Source organism: Rhagoletis pomonella, unplaced genomic scaffold (genome assembly GCF_013731165.1).
Source record: "Rhagoletis pomonella isolate Grant_MI unplaced genomic scaffold, Rhpom_1.0 Rhpom_scaffold_00013, whole genome shotgun sequence".
Classification (NCBI taxonomy): domain Eukaryota; kingdom Metazoa; phylum Arthropoda; class Insecta; order Diptera; family Tephritidae; genus Rhagoletis; species Rhagoletis pomonella.
Window position 1 is genome coordinate 20468590 of NW_023458567.1, and position 7865 is coordinate 20476454.

At 32.8% G+C, this 7865-nt stretch overlaps 2 protein-coding genes and 1 long non-coding RNA gene across 3 annotated transcripts in view; 1 reads left to right on the forward strand and 2 right to left on the reverse strand.

The window, feature by feature from the left end:
- The window catches only part of LOC118748950 (6-phosphofructo-2-kinase/fructose-2,6-bisphosphatase), a 53526-nt gene extending 50311 nt beyond the window's left edge, over nt 1-3215 (reverse strand). The window contains exon 1 of the mRNA XM_036483713.1: nt 3101-3215. The gene's annotated coding sequence lies outside the window, so the exon portion shown is untranslated. The remainder of the gene's footprint in view (nt 1-3100) is intronic.
- LOC118748951 overlaps nt 1-7326 on the reverse strand; it is a 106524-nt gene extending 99198 nt beyond the window's left edge. Inside the window, exon 1 of the mRNA XM_036483715.1 lies at nt 6703-7326. The gene's annotated coding sequence lies outside the window, so the exon portion shown is untranslated. The remainder of the gene's footprint in view (nt 1-6702) is intronic.
- Nucleotides 2771-7865, forward strand: part of LOC118748952 — a 5568-nt gene continuing 473 nt past the window's right edge. Inside the window, exons 1-2 of the long non-coding RNA XR_004994118.1 lie at nt 2771-3049; nt 3126-3516. This is a non-coding gene — a long non-coding RNA (uncharacterized LOC118748952). The remainder of the gene's footprint in view (nt 3050-3125; nt 3517-7865) is intronic.

Below are 7865 nucleotides of genomic sequence, written 5' to 3' on the forward strand. Positions count from 1 at the left end.
TCAAACAAAAGAGTGTTAAGAAGTCTTTAGTTTAAACATTAGAATATTTTTGAGGTGCTGGAAGAGGGCTGCCGCCTGTTTAAAAATGTATTTCAAATTGTTAAATGAGTTAAATGTATTATTAAAATACGGGTATCAATCGAATGGGTTTGAAAACTCTTTATTTCTGAACTATATTTGGCGGGGTGACCACATGTTTAAAACATAAAATTCAACTTAATTCATCATTTAATTAAAATATGTATCGCAATGTTAGCGGAAGAATATTTAAGAATATCTTTTACGTAAAAATAGTATATGCATAACTACTTAGGGCCGGTTACTCAATGTCTGGTTAACACTAATCTGCGGTTAAACATCGTTATCGACGTTACCCACTACCTGTTATGTGCATTGAGTCGAAGACGTCGGTAACGATGTTTAACCGCAGATTAGTGTTAACCAGACATTGAGTAACCGGCCCTTAGGCTATTATATATGTGTGGAAAATGCATCACTTTGAATTCAGTGGATTTCATCTTCCCGCATTTTTTAATACATATTACTATAAAACGGTATTTGTAACTTAACGCGATTTTACTGGCAAATAAACCCTGTTGCCGCTGTGGTGTAGTGGTAAGCAGCATGAACGAAAGACACAAGATCACGCCTTCCCGAAAGAAAGAAAAAAGTTATTTTCTAATTGTTGAAATCTCGACGCCATCTTTGTTGTAAGAAGTAAACAACGAAGAGAACAAAAAAAAAACCGCGTAATTGTTGAACGCATGAATAATCATTTTTATTATGCAAATTCTTCGTTGTGTTAAATTATTCTTTACCTTACGTGTGCACACGTTGTCACAAGCGAAAATTAAGAAAATTGCAGTAAAAGGCCATCACCAAATTGTAAACAACGAACAAATGTAAACAAACGGCTAATGTCAAAGTCGCCCAACTTTTTTCCTAAATGCGATTATACCGGGCTACTAAGAAGGCGTGATCTTGTATTTTTGGTTCATGGTAAGCAGTGTGCGCTTTCACTCATCAGCACCTGGTTTCAAGCCCTGGTCAAAGCAACACGGCAAAAAATATATAAAAAGGTTTTTTCTTAACAGCGGTCGTCCCTCGCCAAACACTAACATATGTGTAAGAGCAAATCTGAAATATAAAACAAATATTAAGAAAATTGCAACTTTTGTTCGTTGTGTTTAATCAAAGTTTCGCATTAAATTTTTCTATTAATTGCCTATATGTACATGTTTTCGTCTATCTATTGGAGAATGTTATAAAAAATACACACTTTGGCAGCGCTCTCACGAGAAAGTTTCACAGTCTTCAAAAGAGTCACAACCAGAGTTGCCACTGACGAAAAAAAAATTTACCATCCACTTGAAAAAAATCTACCAAATCTGGGAAATATCTACCAATAACTTTTTATAATTATTTCAATCAAAACTATAGCTTTGTTATTTTTTTATTTATTTTAATTAAAACTATACTTTTCTTTATTTTTTTTTAGTTATTTCAATAAGAATTAAAATTGTTTTTAAGAACTTTTTATTTAACTAGTTATACGGTATTTGAGTCATATTATTGGCATATTCTCAGTTTCCTTCAACCAAAAGAGTGAAGTGATGAAACTATAGGCAACAAAGAAACTTCATTATTTGAAAAACTTCAACTTGAGTTATTATAGACAAATACCGTGACTCAAAAAAGTGATTTTTTTTAATATTCGCAATATTTTTCGAGTAAAAATTTTTTATTGCTTTAACTAAATCCATAAAAATCGAGGATTCAAACTATATACAACATATAGAAAAATTCCAAAAATTTTCTTCTAAATTTCGAATTTTTTACTCTGAATTTTTAGAACAATTTAAGGTATGGAGTTTTAAAGCAAATACTATTTGAGTATATATATAACAATGTGCTGCTTAAAATTCCCGTTGATTTTTTTTTTTTCTATTGATAAAAAATGGTGTTGATTTAATTTTTTTGCGAAAAATCATAGTGCGTAATTACATACCTGTCAATTTTTTTTTTTATATTTAAATAATCATTTAAAATATTTAGGCAATCAAAAGCTCCTCGGGATTCCAGTAAAATTAGTTTGAATGGAGCGAGATATGTTCGCCTTATATCGATATACATTTATACGTATGTAATTATATAAAATGTATGCAAAGAAATTTTTAATATATTTAAAGATAACTACGAAAAATAAATCGGGAACGGAAAGTTCATCAAAAATCTACCAAAATGAGAAAAAATTTACCTTTTTACCAACCCAATTTTTTTCTACCAATTTTGGTAACAATTTACCAAAGTGGCAACCCCGGTCACAACTCAAAATAATACGTTTGTCAGAAAATGCGAAAAACTATTTCTTAGCACGTGATAATCATATGGGCAAGGGCGATTTTACCTTAGGTATTTTTTTGAATTATAACAAAAATTTGCTCCAGCTTTTGCTGAAAGGTAAATAAAAGCTCTGTACATTTTTAGCGCATAATTTCAAAAATGCCAAATTTCGAGTTGTGACTCTTTTGAAGACGGTGTGCGATATCTAGTTATCCATAACTTGCGTTGCCATACCCGACAGCACATTTTCTCCCACTTTTCATTCCTACCTAATAAGAAATGCACTATTTTATCGACATAACAAAATAGTCGAATGATTGATGCCGACATTACCCAAAATGCACAGCGCGAACCGGTTTGGGTCATTTATTCACTAGCCTGAACCGGTTTGGGACATATTCTCATTTCTTTCATCGCACAACGCGAGCAAAACAAAATTGCTTTTTAATTCTTGTTTTCATCGCTGCTTCGGCTCAACGGCGAAGCGACACTGTAGCGAACGCAATGTCATCTAATGTGCTGGGTGCCAGTGGGTGCACACAACAGAAACGTGTACAAAACGCGATGTGTTGAATGGCCCAGGAGGGGATGACGTCGCATTAAAATGACTGCATTATCTACACTGGTTGGCATGACAAGAAACAGGAATAATATAAAGCCAATAGAAAGGAAGCAAACCCAAAGTGGATGCAATAAATGAGAAAATGTTGGTAGTCGATTTACTAACGAAAATTAGTCCATAAAATCACCTTCTCACCTTTGTTTTTATTTCAACAACATAGAACCTTTTCGCAATAACACGATTTAGTTAAATTCGAGATGTATCTGCAACTTTAACTCAAAGGAACAAATTATTTTTTAAGCCTGTATGACAAAATCTTCCTTCAACTCAAGGCGAAAAAATATATTACCAAAAGGAAATGGCGAAGAGCAATGAAAAATTCGTTTATCTCTTTCGCACATTACTATTTGGCATTTTTTGCACAAAAGAGACAAAAATAAAAACATGAATAGATTGTGAATGGGCAATAAACGGAACAGGTCAAAAGGACAGTGCTGCATTCGATCTTCCAGTAAGAATTTTGTACACAATTAAGAAAACATGTGCATCAAAACCGAAAGCCGACCCGCAATGTTATTAAAAAAATTAAGTAGCAGAAGCAAATAGTATAGGTATGTAGTATTAAATACCCTTCATACATATTATAGGTATGTCGGGAAAACATCAATGCATCGAAAATATCGATTGTTGTTGTTGTAGCGGCTACTACAACAACAATCGACGAAAATATCGATGTTTTGCTTCGATGCATCGATACAGCAATGTTTCTTACAAACTGACATCTCTAGTACATTGAACCATCATTAGTTTTTCAATTATACAAAAACAAGGAGTGACTTTAGCCAAATAAATTAAATGGCTCCAAAAATTTACGTTAGAAATATAATTAGCTCAGTTGCAGTAATTTATTTAAATTTTTGTACAATTTTGCTAATAACATATCGATGCCAGTACTCATATCTGCAAAAAAGTATCGATAATACTCGTTAGTTAGCACAAATCAGATTGCTTTGCTGTTTTAACCTGCTCCAATTTGTAAATTGAATAGTCACTGCTTTTAATAGTTTAAATCTGATCTAAAGCAGTTTTTAAAATAAACTTCCAATAAATTTAGTTTTACATAACCTTCCTTGGGGCAATATAGCCTAGTAGCCCAGTTCCAAAAATATATTTTATAAATTTATTTATAAAATATAGAATAAATAAATAAATAAGTTTAGTTTTAAATGCGTAAATTATATGTTTATAGCAAACAGCTTATTTCAAGGTTTTTAAATCACATACATGTACATATTTTATATATATTATATATATAAATATATGGCCTTATTCATAAAAAATAAAGTAGGTTTAAAGAGTTTAATAAATTGACGTTTTCATAAATTTTTCAATATAAGGCTACTTTATTTTTTATGAATAAGGTCATTAATATATAAATAACTTTACTTTGAAAGTGAAATGCAAATGTAGAAAACGAGAAGCAAATGTGGTGAAGCCCATTCTCTAACGGAAAGATAAGCTCTATTTCATAAAAATTTTCTTCAAGAATGGGCTGGATTTCGAATTCATGGTTATAAGGTTGGTCGAATGAATGGCCGTCCTAGTCACCAGTTCCGAGTCTATTCGATTTGAGTGTGAGGCCTTATGTTGGACAAAAGGGGGAGTATAAGGGACTTAAAATTAAGAAAATTAGCCTATGGTTACAGAAGATATGGAATAAATTAATTGACGAAGACCTGCGTGCCAAATGAACTTTTCTTTCAAAGTTTACACTGCTGGCAAATGTAAATAGGGATTAAAATGTAAAAATTAATTTAATTAATTAATTTCCACTATTCATTTTCAGATCATACATTTATGGCCTTATTCATAAAAAATAAAGTAGGTTTAAAGAGCTTTATAAAATGACGTTTTCATACATTTTTCAGTTTATAAACCTTTTTTAAAGCTACTTTATTTTTTATGAATAAGGCCATTGGTCTGCACTTAAATGGCCAATTTTGCTATTTAAATATGAGATATGCAACCCTGTGTTTATACCAAACAACCAAAGGGAATTCTAGTTACCTCATCCTTTCCCAAGGTTGCATCACTGGGGCGGTAGCCCCAGTTAGGTCACACAGAAAGGATAATTCTACATAGTAAGTGTTATAATCCCTAAGCGCGGCCGAAGGCCGACTACGCAGAAAGGAATTCTACGCAAAAATACTGTGGACGCAAGTAAAAATTGCGATTTTTGGCCATTTTTCTAAGGGGTCCGTAGGGAACCATAGGGGGCCTAGGTGGTCGGGGGTTGCATTTTTGTCAATGGCAGTTTATGCCCTCTCCAAAAAGGTCGGTTGGAGGTGTCACGCCCACTCCCCCTTTGCCCACCACACCTTTAACGAACGGCCATAATGGAAAGTTTCCCCGCGGGGTGCAAGGGGTAAAAAAAGTGGAATTTTCAATATTTTCAAAAGCTTATTTTTCGGAAGCTATTGAACCGATTTTCAAAACGTGGATAAGGCTGGAAAGGTAATTGAAATACCTTTCATTAAGTATGTATACTTATCTCTATAATATATTCGTATTTCGAGAAAAACGGGATCATGTCCTTTAAATCAAAATATATGTTTTTCTTAAAAAAAATACGTAATCAATAAAAAGGTAGTATATCAGAGCAAAACAGTATTTTAAGAAATTTTGAAATTTTGGAGTCTTTTTTTTAATATACATAGTTAATTACGTATTTATTAAAGAAAAACATTAATTTTTTTTTGAATTGCTATAATTTGTTTGTTTTTTTAGTTTTCTCGAAATATGTGATCTTTATATATATAGATATACACATCAACTTCCTGTCCAACCATATCCACGCTTTGAAAATCGGTTTAATAATTTTTGAAAAATAATTTTTTAAAAGTAGTGAAAATTCTGCTTTTACCACCTTTTAGCACCGCCTCTATTAATTTGCACTAAACATTTTTTATACCGTTAGAATTAATGAAAGAAGGCGAACTATGTCCACTTTGTCTTTTTTTTAGCTGAACGGGCCCTATTTTTTTCACTTATACTCAAACAATTTAGGTTGTCAAATGAACTCGCACAGTTTTATCAGTTGTTTTCCTAAATTGTAGCAGTGCTGGAAATTTCCATTGGAATATTAGTTTAGGTACTAAAATTTAGGTCTACTCGCACACAGCCTTAAGGGCCGTTTAAATATTCATTTGAAATTCTTACTTTTGACGACAAAACTGAGCCTTAGAGAGCCCTTACTTACTGACTTGCTTACTTTTTACTTCTATAACCAATTTACCAAGCTCAGGATGAAACAAACTGTAACTCCAAGCATTTTCGTTTTAATAAGACCTATTAAATAAGTTTCTAAATTTTAACGGGATTTGTTAAACTTTTTGAAAGGCTTTGTTAAACTTTATTTTACTTTACTATACAAACCTAATATCTTATTAGCACTAATCGGAGGTAGAAGCTCCTGTTAAATACGACTGCTTTATCGATCACATGTTATATGCCTGATGTCGAAAACGTCGATAATGATGTTTAACCGGCAAGTAGTGATAACCAGACATTGAACAACAGGCCCTGAGTATGCATAAGTGGCCTATAACTCTTATCGCCATATATAATAATATGCATGGATATATATATTATAATAATCATAATAAGCACTTACTGCATTGAGAGTTTCACATTAGGCTACGTCTTGTAAATTCCACAAAAACCCTTTTTTTTCTTGCTCTAGCTGCAAGCTTACCATTTGTTACAGTGTAATATAAATAGCAAAATGTTAAACTTACCGTAATGGCATTACACAAATATTTTTGTTCAATTTTCTCGTTGGTAGCGATCTCTATTTTAAGCAGCAGAGTACACTCAACATTAGAAAGCACCGTCTTTGCTATTTTAATTCACAATAGCATTTATCCACTTCTCTATTGTCGTTTTTTTTTTCATAGAATTTTGGTCTACTGAATTTACCACTGTGCACACAAATTCACTTTTCAATTACTTTACTCCAATATTTCATGCATATTCCCGTTACATTCCTTACATTTCTATGATAATTCAATGTACTTGTCACCACGTAACTTCCGCGCAAAAATAGCGCACAATAGAATCTAATTCATGGATTTGGGGATTCGATCTTAGACAGCGCGAGAATACAAGCTTCACAGAGCTTCATTCACTGCATTTACAGAATGGAATCAAATGAAAACTCGCCTTTGACACAATTTTCCTTAGCAACTTTTCAAAATTCAAAATTTACACTTTAGCTTACATCGCGATCTGCAATTTAAACTATCCTGTGATAACACACAATTCAGCGTTTACTTTCCACTATATTTGTATATTTTCACTTGATATTTATAAGCGATTTTATTGTCTTTGCATTGTGAAAAATTGTTGACGACCAACACGAAATACGAAACTTTTCTATACTAGAGCAGTGCTGTCAAAACGCGTTCATCGGCTCAACGACCCGCCAGGGGACCATTTAAAACAATGTGCATAAGCAAGACAACACTTTAACACACCCGTTCGTTGATGTCGATGCATTTCGCACTCGGCAGGTTTTCGGAACTACAATGTTGCCTAATTAATTCGAGTAGAATTTTTAAGTTGCAGCATTTACGGTAACGAAACATTTTTTATTGATTTTATTTCCTAATTTTCACAATTTAAAATAATATACGCGCAAGTTTTGAGAACAATCGAGTGTAATCAATGAATAAATTAATGCCAAGCAGTTATGTACTCAGTTTACCGCTGGTTGCAATTGCATTCTGCAAGTGAAAGAGATAACTAATGTGACGATTTGGAAGTTGAAGGGTAATCGCTTCACTGATGCGAGGGCTCCAACAGCCAACTTTCGATTGTGAACTTCAATTTGTTCGTTAGTGATGCAAAAGAAGAAGTCTGTCGGTAATTAGGGTACGGTACAATGTCAATTGTACCTTGT